At 40.5% G+C, this 22,642-nt stretch overlaps 1 long non-coding RNA gene and 1 pseudogene across 1 annotated transcript in view; both read right to left on the bottom strand.

Annotated features, from left to right (window-relative positions):
* The window catches only part of LOC129145603 (uncharacterized), a 34,355-nt gene extending 17,354 nt beyond the window's left edge, over positions 1-17,001 (bottom strand). The window contains exon 1 of the long non-coding RNA XR_008551393.1: positions 16,926-17,001. This is a non-coding gene — a long non-coding RNA (uncharacterized LOC129145603). The remainder of the gene's footprint in view (positions 1-16,925) is intronic.
* A 606-nt stretch (positions 17,002-17,607) lies between these two features.
* Positions 17,608-18,705, bottom strand: LOC119242818 (pyruvate dehydrogenase E1 component subunit beta, mitochondrial-like; annotated as a pseudogene).
* Between the last annotated feature and the right edge of the window lie 3,937 nt (positions 18,706-22,642).

A 22,642-nucleotide genomic window follows, 5' to 3' on the forward strand; every position in this document is an offset into this window, starting at 1 on the left:
AGCTCCCTGACTAGCCAGGGATCGAACTCATGCTGCAGAGGCTGTGGGTAGCTTCACAGTGCTGTGCTTAACCCTTTGAGCCACCAGGAAAGTCTACCATAAAGCAATTTTCAGACACCAGCAGGGTGTCTAAAATTCAACACAATTTGGCTCCATTCTGATGCTGTCTATCTAGACATGGTATCAGATCCCATAAGCAAAACTCTCAATATCCCAGGACTGTCCTCTCCTTCAGACAGGAGCCACAAGTGCATGATGTTACCTGTGCTCCTGACTGACTGATTGTAAATCAGAGATTCCCAGGACACCCTGTTTGACTATGTTGCTGGAGTAGTTCATAGAACTGAGGAAACTCTTTTACTTACCAAATTACTAATTGTTACAAAGGATATTATTTAGGAACAGTGAAATGGAAGGAATGCAATGGAGAAAGGCTGCAGCCTCCCCTAGGTGTGCCATTCTCTCCAACTCCTCATATTACTAACCTAGAAACTCTGCAGACCCCACCCTTTTGGACTTCATTACATATGCGTGACTAATGAATTTATTGGCTTTTGGCACTTGAACCTAATCTCCAAATCCCTTCTCCTCCCCTGAGGTCGGGGGGCTAGAACCAGAATTTCCAATCCTCTATTCATTAGGTTAGTTCCCCAGGCAACCAGCCTCCATTCCTACTGTTGATGGTTTTTCTAATGACATAGAAAGAAACCTCATGACATAGTAAGAAACACCTTTATCATTCTCAACACTGAGGGAATTTGGAGCTGTAGACAGGAACTGTGGATGAGGACCAAATATGTTTGAGAGATATACACTGATCCTCTGAATGAAAGTATGCATGTATGTAATAAAGTCACATGTCATTGTTTCCAATCTGCTTTTCAGACAGCCCCACCACCAACAACTTTTAAAATGTAAATATGATTATCCTCCCCCACTACTTAAAACACTTTAATGAGACTCAGTGGCATGATAAGTGCAAACTGCTAAGCACAGCCTCCTAGGTGGTCCAGGTCCTAGTTCCTGTCTCTCTGTCCCCTCTTGGCTGCATTGATGCTCCAACAGTGCAAGACTCCTCAGACTTTTCAAACTAACCATATTCACGTGTGTCTTTTTTTTCTTCAGTTGCTTGGTAGAATCTCATCTTTTAAGATATTTCTCAAGCATGTCTTCCATTATAATGTTTCCCTTTGTCTCTTCCCTGTCCACCCATGCTTTATCCTGTCCTTGGTTCTTATTTATTTCTGTTATTGTTCTAGTTATCTTTTATCCAACACATCTTTTACTGTATTACATGTTTACTTTTCCCAGGGGACTAAGACTTCCTGAAACACAAAAACTATCATATTCATCTTTGTATTTCTATTGCCTGGCATGGAGAATGAATCTTAAATTGCTGTATCACTAGGGCAGCATACTAATATTTCTAATATCAGCCTCACTGTTTTACCAATATCAGAGGTATGTCTGCAAAGGGATAATGGTTGTATTTTTTTTTTTTTTTTTTTAGTCACAATCAAAATCATGGGTGTACCTGGACTCCATTGAGCAGGGATCCCTTCCAAGCAATCTGGATCTTTTGTTCAAGTCTGCCTGGGATTTATAATCCCTTTTAGCCCATAGTAAGGACTTTCAGGTTCTAGTCTCATCCAAAATTTCCCTGAGGAGCATGGCCTACTTTATTGTAAAGCAGACTAGCGGGTATACCAGGGCATTTCCATCCAATCAACTCAATGGGGAATCTGCCCAAGAGCCCTGGAAGGAAATCCATGGCTGAGTATGAAGGGGATTCCTGACTGTCTCCCTACTTAGGAATCAATGGCCAAATAAGATATTTGTCTTTGGGGATTACGTAAGGTGCATTAACAAAAGCTGCTATAGCATCAATATGGCCTTGGTAAAACTCATAAACAAGAATTATTCCAATTCCACCTACCTTTTTTTTTTTTTTTTAAAGATTTATTTATTATTTATACAAGCACTGGGTACAGTCAGAAGCGCGGATGGGTGAGAGAATTCACCAGAGCCAGAGCGGGGAGCAGAGCAGGCAGAAGGACCAAAGTACACTGCTGAGGGGAGCAGCGGGCGGCAGGAGAGGTCTGCGCGCCATGTGGGACCCTCCTCCAGTGGCCGGGGAGCAGCCGGGGATCGAACCGGCACCGCAGAGGCAGCGGGCAGCTTCGCAACCCAGCGCTCAACCGCTGCGCCACCGGGGAGGCCCCTCCACCTACCTTTTACTCCTTGTTCCATTTGATTATATTTTTCTCCTTTTATCTTGTACATACCTGCTTTAGACAAATTTACGATTGACACAAATTTAATTTTTTCTTGGTTACTAATTCCAGTAAATCATTTTCATTTAGCCTGGTTTGCTTCATAATTTTTCCCATTGCTTGCTATTATTATTTAATTATTAAATTCTGATAGCAAAGAAGAAAGAAAACTCCATGCTGATGTCCTTCTTTTGATCACTTAGGCGTGACCGAATTCCCATTGACTAAATTGGTTCCAATATGTAAGTCATTGAAGACCATTCTTTTTTGTGCTGTTGTTTGAGACTTAAATTTTTTTAAGTAATATTGGTTTATAACATTATGTAGGTTGTTTCGGGTATATATCTCTGTACATCAACATCAGTATATACTATATTACATTTCTGACAAAAAGTCTAGTTTCCATCCTTTACCATAAAATTGATTCCTTTTACCTGATTTACCCACCCCTCCCCTTTTCCATTCCTTTCTGGTAATGTTAGCATGTGCCTGAGGGGTACCAAGGGACCCCAAGTTGTTAAGGAATGCATACTCAAGAAGGAGTCTGGCCACCTGTGTGTGCAAAGGCAAAGGAAACAGACTCTTAGTAAGAAAGATTTTAATAGGAGTAGTGTGCAGAGAAAGAGAAAGAGAGGAGAAAGGATTTCAGATGCAATTGTTTCCCAATATATTTCCCCAAATTACCCACCCCTCATGGACAAAATGCCATGCCCAACAGTCTTGGCCTGAAGTAGGGCTATGAGGCATGAAATTTCACCACAAGTATAAGGTACCTTCTGGCAAAGAACTGCATGGAAGGGTTTAGGCAAGTCCCAGAGAGCTAAGACAGAAGGAGAGGGTCAAAATCTAGAATCTACCACATTACCCAAGATGAGGTAATGAGGTATCCAACACAAGATAGTGGCTACCATGTTCTCTGCCAAGGACCAGGTGCAGCCTCCCTACATGATTCTCACCCACATGTCTCACATACATCTCCTTCCATGCATCTCCTTCCAGCAGTAATAGTGTGACTGTCAGAGTCAAAAACCAAGAGTCTCCAGTTATAAGCCACCATATTCAGGAAGTCCGGTTTCATGATATGCTGGGAGTTATAGTTTCTAGCACCCAAGATCTCCTAGGCATGGAGAAGTGGAGTATAAACAACAGGGAGTGAATTGTTCCTCAGTAACTACTACTTTGTTTTTATGGTCAATAGTTTGTTTTTGTTTTGTTCATTAGTTTTATTTCTTTACCTTCCACATTTGGTTGAAATTGCCAGGGTGCAAAAGAGATCATTCTGTATGCCTCTGAATTTCTCTTGGACTGGATGAGTAATCAAAACAGCATCAGATAGTTAAGCAAAAGAAAAACATTGATAACATAGATATGCACAATTTACATAAATTCTAAAGAATAATAGTATGGACCAGGATTATTTATCCTGCATTTTGTGACCTGGGGTATCACGGATGGGAAGGGGAGGCTTCACATGTAATAATATAAATAAATAGATACATAGTTAAAAAAAGAAAAAAAATCATTTGCTTGTATTCTAAGGATATGGTCAGAAAAGCCCAGAGGTACATTTTTATGGCTTTGCCATCATTTCTTCCCATAGAGTAAAAGTTAGATGTGGCATGAAGTGGGAGATGCCAAAAAGGAAATGGTTTGTAAGGCATGACATGATTACTTTTGTAATCACTTCCAGATTGAGCCTTTAAAACTATATGTTCTCTCTATGTCACAGCAGGGGACATGAAGGAAGAGGTGAAAAAATATATTAACTTATTGAATAGAATCCTTAATACATTGTGGGCAAAATGACTGCATTTCTATACCCTAACAATGAACTATCCAAAGAGGAAATGCTTGTGGATCATGGAAGAAATGTGTTTAGGGACAAGAAAGATAGAAAGACTTGATGAATTACATTTACTATCTTTTGTGTAATATAATATTCCCTTATAGCAATACTGGATTTTGTCATTATTATTATTTTTTTTAAAGATTTATTTATTCATTTATACAAGCACTGGGTACAGTCAGAAGTGCGGGAGGGTGAGAGAATTCACCAGAGCCAAAGCGGGGAACAGAACAGGCAGACCGACAAAATACACTGCTGAGGGAAGCAGCAAGCGCAGCAGTAGAGGTCTGCGCGCTATGTGGGACCCTCGCTGGTGGCCTGGGATCAAACTGGTGCTGCAGAAGCTGCGGGCAGCTTTGCAGCCCAGTGCTCAACTGCTGCGCCACCAGGGGAGGCCCTGTCATTATTATTTTATATCTTGTTTACCTCTTTACTTTCTCCCATCCTGGAATACAGCTTTTTGAAGATAGAGATCATATGTGTCTAAATTCCCAGGATCCCATGTATAGAATGAAATGCAGCCTATAGTAAATATGGAATATGAATTTGCTGAATACATGATTTTTATCTCCAACAGTACCTACCATGGTACTTTATGGTAGATTCTTAGTAAACAGTTGATTTGATGATGTAGACAAAAGAAAAAATGATGTTAGTTGAGTTACAAGTTTATGATGGCACAAGAAGGCTGTCACTGATACTGCAAAGAATTGTTATTATATTTTACTTAAGACATCATCGACTTTAAGATGAACAATTATTTTGGGAAAACTTAAGAAAAAAAAAGTTTCTGATTAAGCCATAACCTGTCATCAGTTGCAATATACATCTTGATTGCAGAGATTTTAAGGATGTGAAAATGTGCATTTTAGGATTTAAGAAATATGGTCAATACCATAAAATTTTCCCTAAGACTTACTGTAATTTTTCTTTCTTCATGAAAATCTTAGAATGAAAAGAATCCTAAAAGGCATTAGTCTAAATTTTCATACAGTGCTAAGGGAAATATTTGTTCATGGAATAATGGCAATGAGATGAAGTCCACATAAATTCAGTTATGTTCAGGCAACATTTGAGATAAGGAGAAAGTCATAACTGAAATGTTTCCCCTTTTCAAGTCTTACTGCTTTATCAGATTCTGGGTGCTCATTCTTAAGAGAAGGGAGAAAAAGCAGATACAGAAGGGAGGATGACAGGGGTTTTGATCAAGTGACCATGGAGAACCCAAGGAGGCTGCAGAGGAGGCCATGGTAGACTTCCCAGTGGGCTATGTTGGTAGTTTGAACTGCATGATGGAGGTGGGGTAGGGAGAATTGTACAGACCCTTGAGATCCTGTAGAGGTGACATGGACAGCATTTTGTGATACAATGCTTTGTTTTTCCTTTTTTATGTATTTATTTTTTAAAGATTTATTTATTCATGCATACAAGAACTGGGGTACAGACCAGAGGTGTGTGGGGAAGAGGATTCAACAGAGACAGAGTGGGGAGCAGAACAGGCAGTGACAGAAATACACTGCTGAGGGGAGCAGTGGGCAAGTCAGGAGAGATCTGCTACACCATGTGGGTCACCGCCCTGGCCAGGGCATCTTAACCCCTTGCGCCACCAGGGAGGCCCCTTGTTTTTCCTTTTTTAAGCTGTCTTTTTAAATTGTTTGGCAAAGACTTATAGTGATAGATGCCTCTGATTGTGAGTGTAAACAATAATGCACACTGGGAGACATGATGCGTTTAAAAAAACATATTTCACCACACTTATTTTAGTTAGAAATAATAATAATCCCCGAATTTCTAAGGACATTTTATATTTAATTGATTCATTTTTAACTAATAGGCTTCTTAAAGCCAAAAAGATTTCCCAGTGTTAGATTGGCAAAAACTAAAACGTCGTGCTGTTTGTTAGAAGGGCCTAACTTTGGGGTGCATTGAGAAGTTAGGGAACACATCTGCCCTCTCAGATCTGTCCTCTCTGCCCACCATGCTGCAGTGGTCAGGGCTACATTGGATGCCTTTACAAATCTGTATGGTAAATCCTCATTGTACTAAGTGTGAATTATCACTCCACCTTTTTGATACTCTCAAATGTGCTCATGTATAAGAAGTAACATAGAATTCAGTCTAAAGGTCCATTACACATTTATTATAAAGGTAAGGTAGCAGTAAAGTAGGTGCCTCAAGAATTTTAGCTCCATCACCACCTGGATGTGACTTTGTTCCTTTCATTTGCATCATACACTTTCCTCCTGCATTTTGACCTAGATTATGAATGTATTTAAAGATAAAAGGTAAACTGAATAAAATGAATAAAGCTATGTGTGTGTTTGTGTGTGTGTAATTTAAAGTCAAATCTTGCAAGAAGAAAAAAAAAGAACTAGCATAGTTCCTATTGAGTATAAAATAATAACAAATAAAACAATGGGGAATTTATATTTTACAATAATCCTCTGTGTGTGTGTGTGTGTATCTACATATTACTTACACAGGAAGTAGAAAATGCTAGAGGCCATCCTTTCTTGCTGATAACTTCAGTGAAATCTGATAGAGGGGCTGAATTTTCAAAGACACAATACAGTTACCAAACTGTAACTGAAGCATTCTTGTTGTGGGACAGAGCAAGATTTTCATGGAGTCCTTTGTGGGTATATTGTACAAGGCTCCTTTCAAGTTAGATTAGAGCAGGACACTTGATTACCCTGGGGCAATACTGATGTGCTTTGCCACCCAGAGACTTATCAGTGGAATGCCTTGTTAATAAGATTGGAGCCATGGGTGGGAGTTTGGTGTATCCTCACCCTCCCTAAAGCCCAAAATCCAGTGTTCAGTTTGACCCACCCTTCTCTGTCAATAAAAAAGCCAGGATCCTTCATCGAGCAGCATCTTGCTGCTCCACCACTCCTGTTTCTTTTCTTTATCACGGTGGTGGTGTTTACACAACAGTCCTCCAACTCAAGGCAGAAGTTCCTTCCACAGAGGAGATTTTACTAGAGATCAACATCATTGGGATGGTTGACAATGGGATTTTTTGCTTTCTTTCTCTCTAATTATAGTCTTTTTTTAAGATGTAGGAGTATGGCTCATTTCACTTATTTTCTCTCACTTAATTTTTAATCTTTACTTTGAAAAAAGGTTTCAAGTATATTTAAATATTAAATTCTACTTAGGCTGAACACCTGTTTTTTCTTTGAAGGGGATTAAGCTCTTTACTCACATCTGCTATAGATTGAATTGTGTTGTCTCCAAAAGATATATTGAAGTCCTAATCCCAGTACCTGCGAATGCCACTTTATTTGGAAATAGAGCCTTTACAGATGTAATTAGTTACAGTGAGGTCATACTATAGTAAGGTGGGCAGGTGTTGTCATGAGAAGAGAAGAGGCACAAACAAATGAGGGAAGAATGCAGTGTGAGTAGAGACTGAGCGCTGCTTCAGCTAGCCATCAACACCCAAGAGCACCAGCAAAACACAGATATTGGAAGAGAAAATGAAAGATGTTCACTGCAGGTTTCAGGGGGAGCATGATCCTTCAAACACATTAATGACAGTCTTCTAGACTCCAGAATTACAGTCTGTGGTAACACAGCCCTAGGGAATGAATGTTACCTATCTACCCATCTATTTATCCATCTAGCTATCCATCCATCCATCCATCCATCCATCCAAATGACATTTGTTTAGCACTTTCTCTGTAACAGGTACTTTGTAGTGTAGTTCCAAGGAGGCAAAGATGAGATATAACCCATTTCTGGTATTAAGAATCTTCTAGTCTCACCCCCCACTGATTGGGAAAATATCTTTGCACTCCATTCAATTGATAAGGGACTGATCACAAAGATACACAAAGAACTCACATGGCTCAACAAAAACAAAATAAATAATCCAGTCAAGAAATGGACAGAAGAACTTAAAAAACATTTCTTCAAAAAGGAAATGCAAATAGCCAACAGGCATATGAAAAAGTGTTCAATATCCCTTATAATTAGCTAAATGCAAATCAAAACCACACTGAGATACTACCTTACACCAGTAAGAATGGCACATATCAAAAAAACAAGCAACAACAAAGGTTGGAGAGGATGTGGTGAAAAAGGAACTCTCCTACGTTGCCGGTGGGAGTGCAAACTCGTCCAACCACTATGGAAAGCTGTGTGGAGATTCCTCAGTCTACTAAAAATGGAGCTACCATATGACCTGGCATTTCCACTCCTAGGGCTCTACTCAAAGGACACAAAAACATTGATTCAAAAGAATACCTGTACACCTATGTTTATTGCAGCACTATTTACAATAGGTAAAACCTGGAAACAACCCAAATGCCCAAAAATAGATGACTGGATCAAGAAGATGTGGCATATATACACAATGGAATATTATTCAGCAATGAAAAAGATATACTCATGCCATTCGCAGCAACATGGATGGAGCTAGAAGGAATTATGCTCAGTGAAATAAGCCAGAAGGAAAAAGAAAAATATCGGATGGTTTCTCTTATAACAGGAATATAGGGGGAACCAAATAAGACATCAGTGTAAAAAAAAATAACAGTACAAAAAACAACAAAGCAAAAAAAAGACAATTACAAATCAGAGACATCCTGCAGGGGAGGAGGAGGGAGAGGGATCAGAGGGAGGGAGGGAAGAGAACAGGAGACCGTGGTGATGGTGCACGGGTGCCTTGGGAAAGGAAATTCTATGGGGACTCAACTTGAGGGGGTAGGGGGAAGCAAATATTGTTTAAAAAAATAAAAAAATTTAAAAAAGAATAATCTAGTCTCAGGAGGTAAGGTATATTGGCATGCAGAGAGGAAGGACTTAGTGTTCTTGTTGTGTGGAAGTGGGGGTGAGTACTGGTATAGAAGACTTAGCTGAAAAGGAACTTAAGGATTGAGAAGATAGCTATGATGAAAAGAATTGTTGAAATGTTGAAAGGGAATTTAGAATTTATCAAACATTTTAGCTATAAGAAATGGATGCCCCTACAGGTGTGACCAGCCTGCAGTCACACAGTTAATGGTGGAGGCAGGATGGGTATCGCCAAGAAGAGAACCTGCAATGAGCTATGCATAATGCAATTGGACTATCTTCCTTAAGCCTGCCCCTCCTTTCACAAACAAGAATCTTTAGGCCCAGAGAGGTGAAGTTCTTTCTTAAGTAAAGTGAATTGCTCATTAAAATGGCTGGAGGTGCTTTCAAAGACTCAGGTCCCTGCATTGTGCAACATTCCACAGGTTTGAAAAATTCTGGATCCCGTTTTCTTTCCACATTCTCATATTGCCTTGCAACAATTTATAAAATATCAAATTAAAACCAGACATTTCTCTGGCATATAAATTAAAATTCCTGGAAAGAAATTAGAATTAAGAATGCAATTGTGCCTCTAGGCCTCACATTCTTTTAGCCTCAATAGACTAAACTATTCATAAATCATGTGAATGTTACAAGAATATTCATGTATTCACATAAATATTGAAATTAAATTACCATTCCTATTGTCACTGCAGTCATCACAGATATGGATAAGATTTAATTCCCTTTCAATTTTTAGAAGCAAAATCTAATAAAAATTATTGTTATACATTGATGTGCAGAGTGGGTCTGATACTAAGATGATTTATTCCCATGAATATTTCCAAACAAATTTATTTTGGATGCATATTGATGGTCTTAGAGCATTCAAGTGTATGTGCAATTTATTAAATAAAGAAGGACTCTGAATTATTCGCCTAATATTGTCATCCTAGGGTTAGCATGTATTTTTTGGAGCTTGAAGAAGAAACAGAGGAAAAATAAAAATAACATTACTTTAAAGAAGAGTAGTATATTTATGAAAGCTATGCCAAAAGGTAAAGTTAGTAGAAACTGATATAATGTCATCACTTTCTCAGACTTTTCATGCAATAGTCCATCAGTAACTCTACAATGTAGACACATGGCTGAAATCTTTGCCAAAGCCTTGGGAAAATGAATGGGCAGGAGCTACAGAGAACCTTGACACTTAAGAATCTGCCTTAGCAAATCTGAGCAAATCTAGTTGATGCATCTTCAGCTGACAATGTACTACACAAGCCCTTTCAACTCTGTTAACTGAGGCCTTTTTAGTATTTGCCAAACATGGGTCATTTTGAAGACCTCTATGTTATTAGAACCTGTAGCATAGAGTAGAAAACCTCAAAACAAAATGAGTTCTTTATCTGATCTCCTTGAAGCTTACTTTTCTAGATTTCATTTTCTCTTGACTAACCCCTTTCCTGTGGCCCCACCTAGAAAATAATCACACCTTCCAGGAAGAATTAAAGGTTTCCTTTCAGAGCTGATGGACTTCCCTAGGAGGTTTCTATAGGCTTTCATTATATTCGACAGGAATAGATGCAAAATCCTCACATTTGCATAAAATAGTCACACAGCCCCAGTACCTGTGGTGGGGGTGTGTCTTTCACTGAAAGGAGTGTCGAATTTTCTTGCAGTGTTCAGGAAAATGAAGAAATTAACATGCCTATCCTTTTGCATTGCTTGAGAGTTTTAGGTTATAGAATTTGTTCCTATGTATGTATTTCTTAACTGAACTCTTAAGGGAAATGGATATATATTATTTGACTCTAAAACATGTAACGGATTTTCATTGCTGGGCTTATAGAAACCAATAGTTTTGCTTAAAAGCTGTACCACTTAATAAGCGAATCCTCTTATTTTTGCTAAAAATTATTTCCTGAACTATCATTAATCTACTGGATTATGGTATCCTTTTCCAACAAATGTTTTAAAAAGTCTTTTAAAGAAATAATTTCTGGGGCCTCCCCAGTGGTGCAGCGGTTGAGTGCTGGGTTGTGAAGCTGCCCGTAACCTCTGCAGCGCCGGTTCGATCCCCGGCCACCGGGCGAGGGTCCCACATGGCGCGCAGACATCTCCTGCCGCCCACTGCTCCCCTCAGCAGTGTACTTCGTCAGTCTGCCTGTTCTGTTCTCCGCTCTGGTCTGGTGAATTCTCTCACCCTCCCACGTTTTTGACTGTACCTAGTGCTTGTATAAATAAATAAATAAATAAATCTTTAAAAAAAAGAAATCATTTCTGGACTTTAAAAAAATAACTTCTTCCTAGCTGCTGAGTTATATATACAGTTTCATAGAAGTTCTTGTAATTATTTTATTGTATACAATTAAGACATTTGTGTATATGACATGAATTTTTATCTATGACTAAGTTGGAGGCTGATTTTTTTCTTCCAGGAAGATTCCCACTTATGCCAATACCACTTATTAAATAAACCATTTCTCCCACAGAATAAGCTTCTTTCATATAGTAAATTTTAATTTGCTAATGTTATTTTTTACTCCTGTTCTATTCCACTGATCCTTTTTCCACTCTTACCCCAACACCATCTTGTTCTGATTGTGGGGGTTATACTCTAGATACAAATCCATGGTCTGCTGCAGGCAGAGTACACTCAGATCTCCTCCCACAAGGTCTTGCTGTTCAGTAGTGAGAAGGAGAGCTGTCAGTGCAGTGTTGGGGCTGGGCAGCTCTAGCTAATGTCTTACACCATAGAAATACCATGGCCTGCCCACTTCTGTCCACTCCAATGGCAAAACTTTTGCTCCAGAGCTTTTTACTGGATTGGCAGAGATTTTATCATATCTGCTTGGCAGCCAAAAGTTCTTCCTGCTTTTGTCCATTTATCAGTGTCAGATCTCATCAATGGCTGAAAGCTTCCTCTGCTCAGACCTGATTCCATCTCTTTACAGGTGTTTGACCTCCTTCCAATAAGTCTTTTCACTCCTATCTCTGTCCATGGATGGCAGCTTTCCAAGGACTCACAATGATACCTAAAACAAACTCACCAAGAACAGCAGCATAGCAAAAGAAAGAGAAAGTTCAAATTACATGCCCCTCTTGCAGCCAAGTGAACTTGTAAAACTTACCTTTTTGTTTCTAAGCCTCATCTCTGTACTATCTATAATGATGCCAAGGCCACCTTTCAGCGCTGATTCTTTTTTTTTTTAAGATTCATTTATACAAGAACCTGGGTACAGGCCAGATGCATGGGAGGGTGAGAGGATTCACCAGAGACAGAGTGGGGAACAGAACAGGCAGACTGATGAAATACACTGCTAAGGGGAGCAGCAGGTGAGGCAGGAGAGGTCTGCTATGCCATGTGGGTTTCACCCGACTGGCCGGGATCAAAGCCACGCCGCAGAGGCTGCGGACAGCTTCACAGCATTGCGCTCAACCACCTGTACCACCAGGGAGGCCCTCAGCACTGGTTCTTAATCAAGCACACATGCATCCATCTCACTCAGAGGCCTTTCGTTTTACTTTTAACTATATATACAGATACCCACGTCCCAAGATGGGATGGGGCCCAGGTGTGTGGATTTGCAACTTTGCTCTGATGATTCTGATGTGGACTCTTATCAGTCAAGATGGTAAATAGCTTATGCTGAAGCAATAAGGGAATTCTGAATTTCAGATGATTTCACACAAACTATTTCTTATTCATATTTTACATTCAGTGTGGGTTGTGGTGGAGAAGGAGACTGCTCCATAGTTACCCAGGACTCAGAATTACAGAGGACCTGCTGCCCAGAACTTTCCATCATCACACAGGGCAAAATGCAAAAAGCAATTAAATGTTTGCCCTGGAAGTAACCTGTACTACCAGCTCAGAACCCTTTAGAGAGAACTAGTCACATGACTACAAGAGAATTGGAATGTGAGAGGTGGAAAGGGGTTTAATTTCTAAAACATATAAATAATTCATGCAACTCAATAAAAAATAGAAAAAAATGGGTGAAAGACCTAAATAGACATTTCCCCAAAGAAGATATTCAGTTGGCCTGTAGACACTTGAAAAAAGTTCAGCATTACTTATTATAAGGCTAATGCAAATCAAAAACACAGTAAGATAACACTTCACTCTCCTGTGAATAGTTTATATAAAAAAGATTAGAAACAACAAATGTTGGCGAGCATGTGAAGAAAAAGGAACACTCACTCTCTGTGGGTTGGAATGTAATGTGGTGCATCCTCTATGCAAAATGGTATGGAAATTCCTCCTAAAAACAGCAAAATTCAGGTCTCCCTGGTGGCACTGGGGTTAAAGTCTCAGCACTATCAAGTTATTGCCAGCCACTGCAGCATGAGTTTGATCCCTGGCCAGAGAGCTGACCCACAAGGTGCAGCTGACCTCTCCTACCTTGGCTGCTGCTCCCCTCAGCAGTGTATTTCAGTAGATCCACCTGTTCTGCTCCCCGTTCTGTCTCTGGTGAATCCTCTCACCCCCCTGCACCTCTGGCTTAAACCCCAGTTCTTATATGCATAAATAAATTTAAAAAAGCAATGGTAGTACCATATGATCTAACAACAACACTCCAGGGTATTACCCAAAGAATATGAAAACAGTAGTACAAAAAGATTTATGCACTCCTATGTTCAAAGCAGCACTACTCATAGTAGCCAAGCCATACAACTGACTTACATGCCCATCAACACACAGCTGTATAAAGCAACTGTGGCATATATATTCAGTGGAATACAACTCAGCTATATAAAAAGATGAAATAGGGCCTTCTGGCACAGAACATATCGATCTTGAGGTGATTATACTAAATGAAATAAGCCAGAATATGAAATGCAGTTAATAGAGGTTTTCACTCACTTGTGGATTACAAATAACCAAAGAAAAACTGGTAAACCACAGCAAAAATAATTCTTAGACTCTGTGAAAAATATGTTGGTTATCAGAGGGAATGGGGCTGAGGGAAGAGGGAGAGAGGGTAGCATACTGACACTGGAATTTTGGTGGAGAGTGAGTGAAACATTTGCACATATGGAGGTGCAAAATTGTACTCCAAAAATTAAAAGGGCCTCCCTGGTGGTGCAGCGGTTGAGCGCTGGGTTGCGAAGCTGCCCACAGCCTCTGCAGCGCCGGTTCGATTCCCGGCTGCTCCCCAGCCACTGGAGGAGGGTCCCACATGGCGCACAGACCTCTCCTGCTGCCCGCTGCTCCCCTCAGCAGTGTACTTCGTCAGTCTGCCTGGTCTGCTCTCCTCTCTGACTCTGGTGAATTCTCTCACCCTCCCGCTCTTCTGACTATACCCAGTGCTTGTATAAATAAATAAATAAATAAATAAATAAATAAATCTTTAAAAAAAAAACAAAAATTAAAAAATTGTGTAAACAACCAACAAGTCAATTTTTATTTTTATTTATTTATTTATTTATTTAAAAGATTTATTTATTTACACAAGCACTGGGAATAGTCAGAAGCGCGGGAGGGTAAGAGGATTCACCAGAGCCAGAGCGGGGAGCAGAGCAGGCAGACTGACGAAATACACTGCTGAGGGGAGCAGTGGGCGGCAGGAGAGGTCTGCGTGCCATGTGGGACCCTTGCCCGGCAGCCGGGGATCAAACCAGCGCTGCAGAGGCTGCAGGCAGCTTCCCAACCCAGCACTCAACCACTGCGCCACCAGGGAGGCCCACAAGTCAATTTTTAAAATGCAATTCCTCAGTCACAGGAGACTCATATCAAGTACATAACAATAACATGTGCCTGTGGCTACTCTATGGGACAGCTTACACATGAAGGATTTCCATCACTGCAGAAAGTTTCTTTGAATAAAGCTTGCCTAACATACTTTGGGCTCCTTTCCCTTGGGGACCATGACTCCATGCTGTGCCCCAGCTTAACAGAAATGCTCTGACAGGGGTGCTGCCCACTGTTCAGAAGCTCGCCACAAGGAAGGGCTAGACTTTCATACAGCAGAGAATGTAGACTCAGGACTAAGGGAAGGTATGGGGTACATTTCAGGTTAGCAAAGCTCATGATAAAAGGATAGATGAGAAAAGTATACAATAATAAAATATACATAATAAATATACAATATAAATTATTGTATATAAATATACAATAAAATATACATAATAAAAGGGTCATGTGGAAGATGTGTGGACACAAACAAAGATAAAAAATGGTTGCAAAGGCAAATCTGTAACAATTACATTATGATTCAATACATAGAGAAGGCAGAAATGATTTTACATGTTCTTGCAAATATGTCTGTAGAGTAAATGGACTAAAATCTATCTTCTCTGAAAACAGATTGGAAGGTGATGGGGATAAATTTATGGATGAGGAATTTCATTTTATGTATAGGGTAGGCTGTATTAGAGTGAAAAATAACTGTACAAATACTCATCTATAATGTTGTAAAATTAAATCTATACCATATTCTTATAATATGAACAACACTGTATTATCAGAATATGTGAGAAAATATGGCATAAGTTTTCTGAATGATTGTTCAATGCCTCTTCTACAGTTATGATTCTCTTTGGGGGGCCCTTGCATATATAGTGACACGAGATTCTATAATTGTTCAGGACAGCAGTTCTCACAGTGTGGCCCAAAGACTCCAGGAGATCCCTGATGATTTTCAGGTAAAACTACTTTCCTGATAGTACTGAGATGTTACTTACTGATGGTGTGAAAGCTTTCTGGCCTTTTAGAACAAAACCAGGTAGTGGGACAAAATTGTTTTAGCAGTCATGTTTTTCAACACACTTGCAGAAAAAACAAATCCAAATTATTTTCACTAAGAATGCCTTCCTTGATGAAGCGTTAAAAATATACTAACTTTATTTAATCTCGACCCTTGCTACGTCTTCATGGTGAAATTAGAAGATGTAAAAAGCACTTCTGTTGCACACAATGGTTGCCTGGAGGGAAAGCACAAATGTGCTCATATGTGTTGTAAATCAAAGTAGCTGGTTTATTTTATGGAAGATGATTTACCAAGAGACAAACTGTAGCTATTCAAGTTACCCAGATTTGGGTATTTCAGACATTTTTCCAAAAATAAATGAAGAGCTTGCCACTAACTAAAAGACATAATTCCTTGGAAAAACAGTGCAAAAAAGTATTAGAATTAAATAAGTAGATACATAAATTGCTCTTTACCTGCTATAAAAGTGTTTCGGGGCAAGTTTTCTTATTAATATAAACTCTCCTATTTTACTATTTGTAGTAGGTGCTTTTTTTAAAAAATTTAAAGTCCATGTCACTTTATAAATACGTGAGATGAAACAACAACATGTAATTTGACAGGATAGTTGTTAAGTGTGAATTCAGGTACTATAATAAAAGCATCCAAAAATAACTACATAAGTGAGTTTTGTGCTAAACTCTTCATGCTGGTAAAAGCTTGCAGTTACTATTTTAGAAATGATTTGTGATCTTTTTTTAAGGTACCACTACTCAATTTCAATATATTTACTATGTAGTATTTTAAACATTTCCTCCATCATTAAATAAGATGTTTCTGACAGATTTCCAAGTGCTGTTAGATAATTACATCCAAGTGTTGAATCCATTTCTCTTCTTTGAGTTACTGATTGAACTCATAACTTGTTCTTCCAACAAAAAAAAATTGAATAATTTTAAGTAATTTTATGATAAATGATGTTTCATGTTTGTGAGCTCTTGGGGACTGTAATAACCATCCAGTGGTATCTTCATGTGAGCAAGCAGAATGATGTCAATACGTAAATATCTAAATGCCGCTTTAATGTCAATTCTAACAATGAAGTTTCCAAGATACACAGTTTTGGAAGAGAATGACCAAATACAGGAAAAGTAGGGTGATCTTGTGAAAACTTTCTGAAGCCCAAGTGGCATAAAACAATGAAGCCAGTACCGTTAATTTATATGGAAAAATTGTGACCGTTCCAAAATGTTAAAAAATAACCTGTCAAATCATAGTAACCTAAAATAACACTAACCTATAGTAAAAGCAGGAAAGATGCCAATTACACACCTGTATGAAGCAGTTCCTGGGAAGGAGCAGAAGGAGTCTCTCTTGCTTGCTTGGGGCACAGGCTCTTTATAGAACAGCTGCTGCAAAACAGGGAGGCGGAATGGAGAGCTTTACCACGTACAAGCAAATTCAGACTTCCTACTGCTAAAATATGTGTTGCTGCTTTAGAGATAATACTATGTCAAAAGGTATATATTGCAATTTGTATAAAGTGTCAGCAAGTATTTTAAGTAAATCACAATGACTTGAAATTCAAATCCAAACTGGATATTTACTGTTTTCTTTATTGCAAATATGTCTTTCACCAGAGTTACAGAATTGTCTTCTAATGACTATCCAGGAAACTAAATGCATGGCCTTCCACCACCCTGGCACAAATTTCAGTTCCTACTCTAAACTGTGGCTAGCCTCCTTTGCATGGTTATGAAGATGATTTTTCTTTCTTTTTTTAAAGATTTATTTATTTATTTATACAAGCACTGGGTACAGTCAGAAGCGCCAGAGGGTGAGAGAATTCACCAGAGCCAGAGCGGAGAGCAGAACAGGCAGAAGAACGGAAGTACACTGCTGAGGGGAGCAGTGGGCGTGGCAGGAGAGGTCTGAGCGCCATGTGGGACCCTCGCTGGCAGCCGGGGATGGAACCAGCGCTGCAGAGGCTGCGGGCAGCTTCGCAGCCCAGCGCTCAACCGCTGTGCCTCCGGGGAGGCCTGAGATGATTTTTCTTTATGACATTAGCTTCTATTGTTTCAATGTCCATTATTCTGATGTTATGCAAATTTATCACCTCACATTCAATTCCCCTTTTAGATAGACCATTGCAGCTTCTAAGCAGTGGCCCACAGATCTCAAATCAGAAATTATGCTTACATCTATCCCTTCCCTTTCTATTTTGGCTTTTTCAATGGGCACCAGAATATCTTCTGATTGAGCTTCTGAAAGAAATCAAAAGAAAAAGAAATCCTACATCAATTCATTCTCTAATACCACCACTGGATGGTTATCTGGAATGCCTGATTTAATAAGTCCTTTTGCATCCCCTGAACTACAAGGGCTGACCTCCTTTAAGCCCAGGCAGTGCCCATACAAGGGAACAAAATACTGTGTTGAGCTGCTTTGCCTGATGAGGTGTCACTGGGCCCCTGAAGACTATGGACAGACTCTGACATGTAGTGGATCCTGGAAGCTGAAATTATAACCTAGTCAATGGTTTGCATAGAGAAATAGAGGGTTATTAATTCACAAATGGGTCACAACCTAGCTGCACTAGAGCAATTCCAGCAAAGTACATCTTAGAATTTCTTCTATAGGCCTCGACTGACTTTGTAAACTAACCCTGCATTTTCTATCATGCTGGTAACTTCTCCCCCAAGCAGAAATATTTTCTTACCTCCTTCCAGTTATTCATTCATTTCTTGATTTAATGCATCACAAACCATCACCAACTGTGGAAAAGCCTCCTCAGCAGCCAGAGACCTGCTGAACAGCACCAGTGCAGACCTCTGCCATCCTCACCATGTCCTCTTGAAACTGGGGTCCCACAGCAGGACTACAGGGCAAGATTGGCATTTTCCCACTGCTGCTCAGCAGAAGTCAAGAGAAAAACATGGCGGATTTTAGCCCCTGCACCAGAAGTTACTGCCTGGGGGGAGCCCCGCCCCTGTGCCAGCGGGGTTTTGAGTGCAAAGCCAAAGTGGGAGATTCCGGCTGGCTGCCCAGAGCGGCCCCTGAGCAGAACCCAGGCTGCCCTGCTGCAGAAGACTGTGGGAGGGCTACTCCCAGGTCTAGAAATGTTGGGGCTTGGTGGTGGCTGGTGTTAGCCTTTTGATATTTGGTGCCTGGATGGTAGACTAGACCAATGAAGTGTGAGCTAAAACAATTGTGCTCGTTAGTTAATTGTTCAGGGCCAGATGGGCTGATTGGTCCTAAAGTAGTCCAATTGATCACTTAGAATTGCAAATGGAGGCCTCCCCGGTGGAGCAGTGGTTGAGCACTGGGTTGCGAAGTTGCCCGCAGCGTCAGCGCTAGTTCAATCCCCGGCTGCTCCCCGGCCACCAGAGGAGGGTCCCACATGGCGCGCAGACATCTCCTGCCGCCCGCTGCTCCCCTCAGCAGTGTACTTCGGTCCTTCTGCCTGCTCTGCTCCCCGCTCTGGCTCTGGTGAATTCTCTCACCCTCCCGCTCTTCTGACTGTACCCAGTGCTTGTATAAATAAATAAATAAATCTTAGGGGAAAAAAAAAAGAATAATTCTTATAAAAAAAAAATTGCAAATGGTCTAATTAGGCAGGTAACAACTAGGATGGGGGTCCTGAATGAGAATAAGGCAGGGTAAGAGCCAGCTTAGGAGCCCTCACTCCCAGACTCGCAGACACCTCCCATTGTGTTTCTGGTCTTGGAACAAAGAAAGAAGACCACTTCCAAAGACCATGTCTACAACATTCCAAAGGCCAAATGATACATCATGCTTATAGCTGCCATTATTTGCTTAGAATCTGATTTTCTATTCATTCATCTCACACTCTCAGATTCAATCTACTCTCTTCCCTCATTTCATTCTACTCTTCCTCCATATTATTCTGCATGTCTCCATATGGAAATCAACTTGATACAGACAGCTGTCTTCTAAATTGGTTCAGAATGCCTTGACCACAGGCTCTTTTAATTAGGAGAACCAGGTATGCAGAAAGCCAATGTTACTGTTTTTCTTAATAATGACATGAGGAGATTCTATCTACGAAGGAAGATTGAGAGGAATCCCAAAGGAAGTTTCTGGGGTTTTGTTTCAGCAAAGGTGGAGGAATCTTTTCAAGTAGAGTGCATGCCTTCATGGCCAGGACATTAGTTGTTCCAGTCATGAAGAAAGAAAATTAAGGGCAATCTAAATCTCAGAAGCTTTCAACACATGCAGTTGCAGTTGAGCTTTATGGATGCTAGTGGTCTGCAGGCAAGCACTATCAGTGATTAGAGGTTTCAGGTACTATAGAGAATGACTAGAAGTGTTTCTGGGGAAATCTAGGAGCTAGTAATATCAAGGCTGAGCACTCCTGTTCAGACAATGCACATTATAGAGGAGCTGGCTGGCACATGATCAAGGCATCTGATGACAACCCAGCCAGCAGTAAATTTGGAGCATCTGGATGGCCTCAGAAAATGTATGAATTATTAGTCAAGACTCAGTTCCACCAGCACCTCCATCTAGACTTGAAAGAACATTCAATAATCTTGAAATGTCTTCCAGATTCAGCATTAGATCATTTGGAAAAGCTGGGATAAAGGACATCTCTATTTAGGTCCACAAGGCACAGCTGGTTGAATTCTCTCCAATTAACCCCATGCCCTTGAGTTTGCTCAGGTGAGCCTTCACTCCTGCCCAGATCCTTCACTCAGCATCAGGATCTGACAGTACTTAGCCTCAGCTTAAGTCACTCAGCCATGACTTAATAAATATATGCATATCAGGCATTGTGCTAGCTGTGGCTAATCCAAAATCGACAGGCTGTGGAGTTTTTGATTTCTCATTGGGGAACCAGGACTGATCCTGGGAAGGAAATTCAAGCAACGAGGCAGTCATTGCTTAAATTCACTTTAAAGAGCAGTATTTTGAACAGGATCATGGCCACCTTCTTTTCGTTGAACTTATGAGAGGTTGGTTTGCAGCCTCCCTATGTCTAGACAACTGGGGTGACCTGTTCATAGTCCATGTCTAGGGTCATCGTCTAAGGAGTAGCCTCCTTCAAGATGTCAGTAGATTTGAGCCATACTTCTGGAATAGCAGAGTACAGCTATCTTTTAAAATATAGCCTAACAGTAGGAGATAATGACAAAAATCTACCTTACTGTCATGGGGGAGGGGCACTCTGGAAGTCCAAGCTTTGTGGAAGCTCAGTCTTGGGTGTGAAGTGAGGCTGCAGCCTCTCAAATGGGGAGACAGCAAGCTCAGTGTCCTTGTCCAAAAATGCCTTGTGTCATTTAGCTGCTAAATATTTGAGGACAAATCTTCTGAAATTAAAGTAGGTAGCACAAGAATAAATTCAAGCCTTCTGACAGAACTGTTAAAAGCAAAATGATCCTGGAATTATAGCAATGTCTTACAGCATTACTGCAAATATTCTGGAAAGTGAAATGTGAGACAAATCTGGCAACATTTAAGTTTAGAATGTATGTGATATTTGTGTGGGCTAAACACACACAAATGAATTACAAAGAACATGCAGAAGATTCTAAAACCCAGTCCTAGTATTTTCTTTGTTCAGAGTTAGGTAAAAGAATTACACCACTATTTGAATTATCTTCATATGCAAGTTTCTGTATCCATAAAATATAATTGCTCACTAAGTTTGCATTTAGGATAAAGTTTGGAAATGCACAGACTCTCTCTGTGTAAAAAGAAATCAAAGTTATAAATACACACACTTATCTTACTGGATACAAAATGAAGACTTTGATGGAGGACAGCCAACTTAATTTTTTTTTATAATTTATTTTTGTTTAATGCATACAAGAACCGGGGTATAGGCCAGAGGTGCGGGAGGTGAAAGGATTCACCAGAGATTCACCAGAGATTCACAGAGTGGGGAGCAGAACAGGTTGATCTATTGAAATACACTGTGGAGGGGAGCAGCGGGCAAGACAGGAGAGGTCTGCTGTGCTGTGTGGGTTACCTCCCTGGCCAAGGATCAAACTCATGAAACTCATGCCACAGTGGCTGGTAATAGCTTGATAGAGCTGAGACTTTAACCCCTGAGCCACCAGGGGTGCCTCAGCTCACTTAATTTCAATGAACAAAAAGGAGAAATACAGACAGTGAGTGGGTTGTATCCCTACTGTTATCAGGCAGGGTGAGGGACACCCTGAAGACTCCAAACCTGCCTGCTCTAAATAGGTTCTGCTATCTACCTCATCAAGACAAAACACACTCTAATGCTTAAGACCTTCACTATAAAAGAACTTTAATACAATTAGTGTGTAATAAAGAAAAGAGAAAGAATATAGTTCCCAAATCACATACCCAAAGTTACCCATCCACTCGCAGATAAATGTCCAGCCCAATAGGTTTGGCCCAAAGCAGGACTGCTGAGGCCTGAAATCCTGCTACAAGTCTAAGGCACCTCCTATTGGGAACCCATAGGAAAGGGGCAGAAGGACCAGACAAGTCTGGAAGGAAAAGAGCAAAATCAGGGCCTCCCTGGTGGCGCAAGGGGCTAAGCACCGCACTATGAAGCAATCCGTAGCCTCTGTAGCACGAGTTCGATCCCCGGCCTTCCAGGGAGCAACCCACATGGCGCAGCAGACCGCTCTTGTCTTACCCGCTGCTCCCCTCAGCAGTGTATTTCAGTCAGTCTGCCTGTTCCGATCCCCATTCTGTCTCTGGTGAATCCTCTCACCCCCCCACCCAACTCTGGCCTATACACCAGCTCTTACATGCATAAATAAATCTTTAAAGGAAAAAAAAAGAGCAAAATCAAGATAAAGGCTGCCATTGTTAACCTCCCCAGGCATCTCTCACCCATGTCTGTTTCAAATGTTTCTATGCCCCCCAAGTTCCTGGTACAAGTCCAAGGTTGAGAAGCAAGTATAGCCTCTTCACATGTCTCTGCTCTACCTGCCTGCTCCAGGTCTCCTTCTGGCTCTCATCCGGCTTCCTTCCTTTTCCCAATCTCTTCTTCAACTTCTCCTCACTGCCCAGCTACACCCTTCCTTAGGGTGGGGCAAAGGACC

The sequence above is a fragment of the Talpa occidentalis genome, unplaced genomic scaffold, assembly GCF_014898055.3.
Source record: "Talpa occidentalis isolate TD23 unplaced genomic scaffold, MPIMG_talOcc4v2.1 talOcc4.13, whole genome shotgun sequence".
NCBI lineage: Eukaryota > Metazoa > Chordata > Mammalia > Eulipotyphla > Talpidae > Talpa > Talpa occidentalis.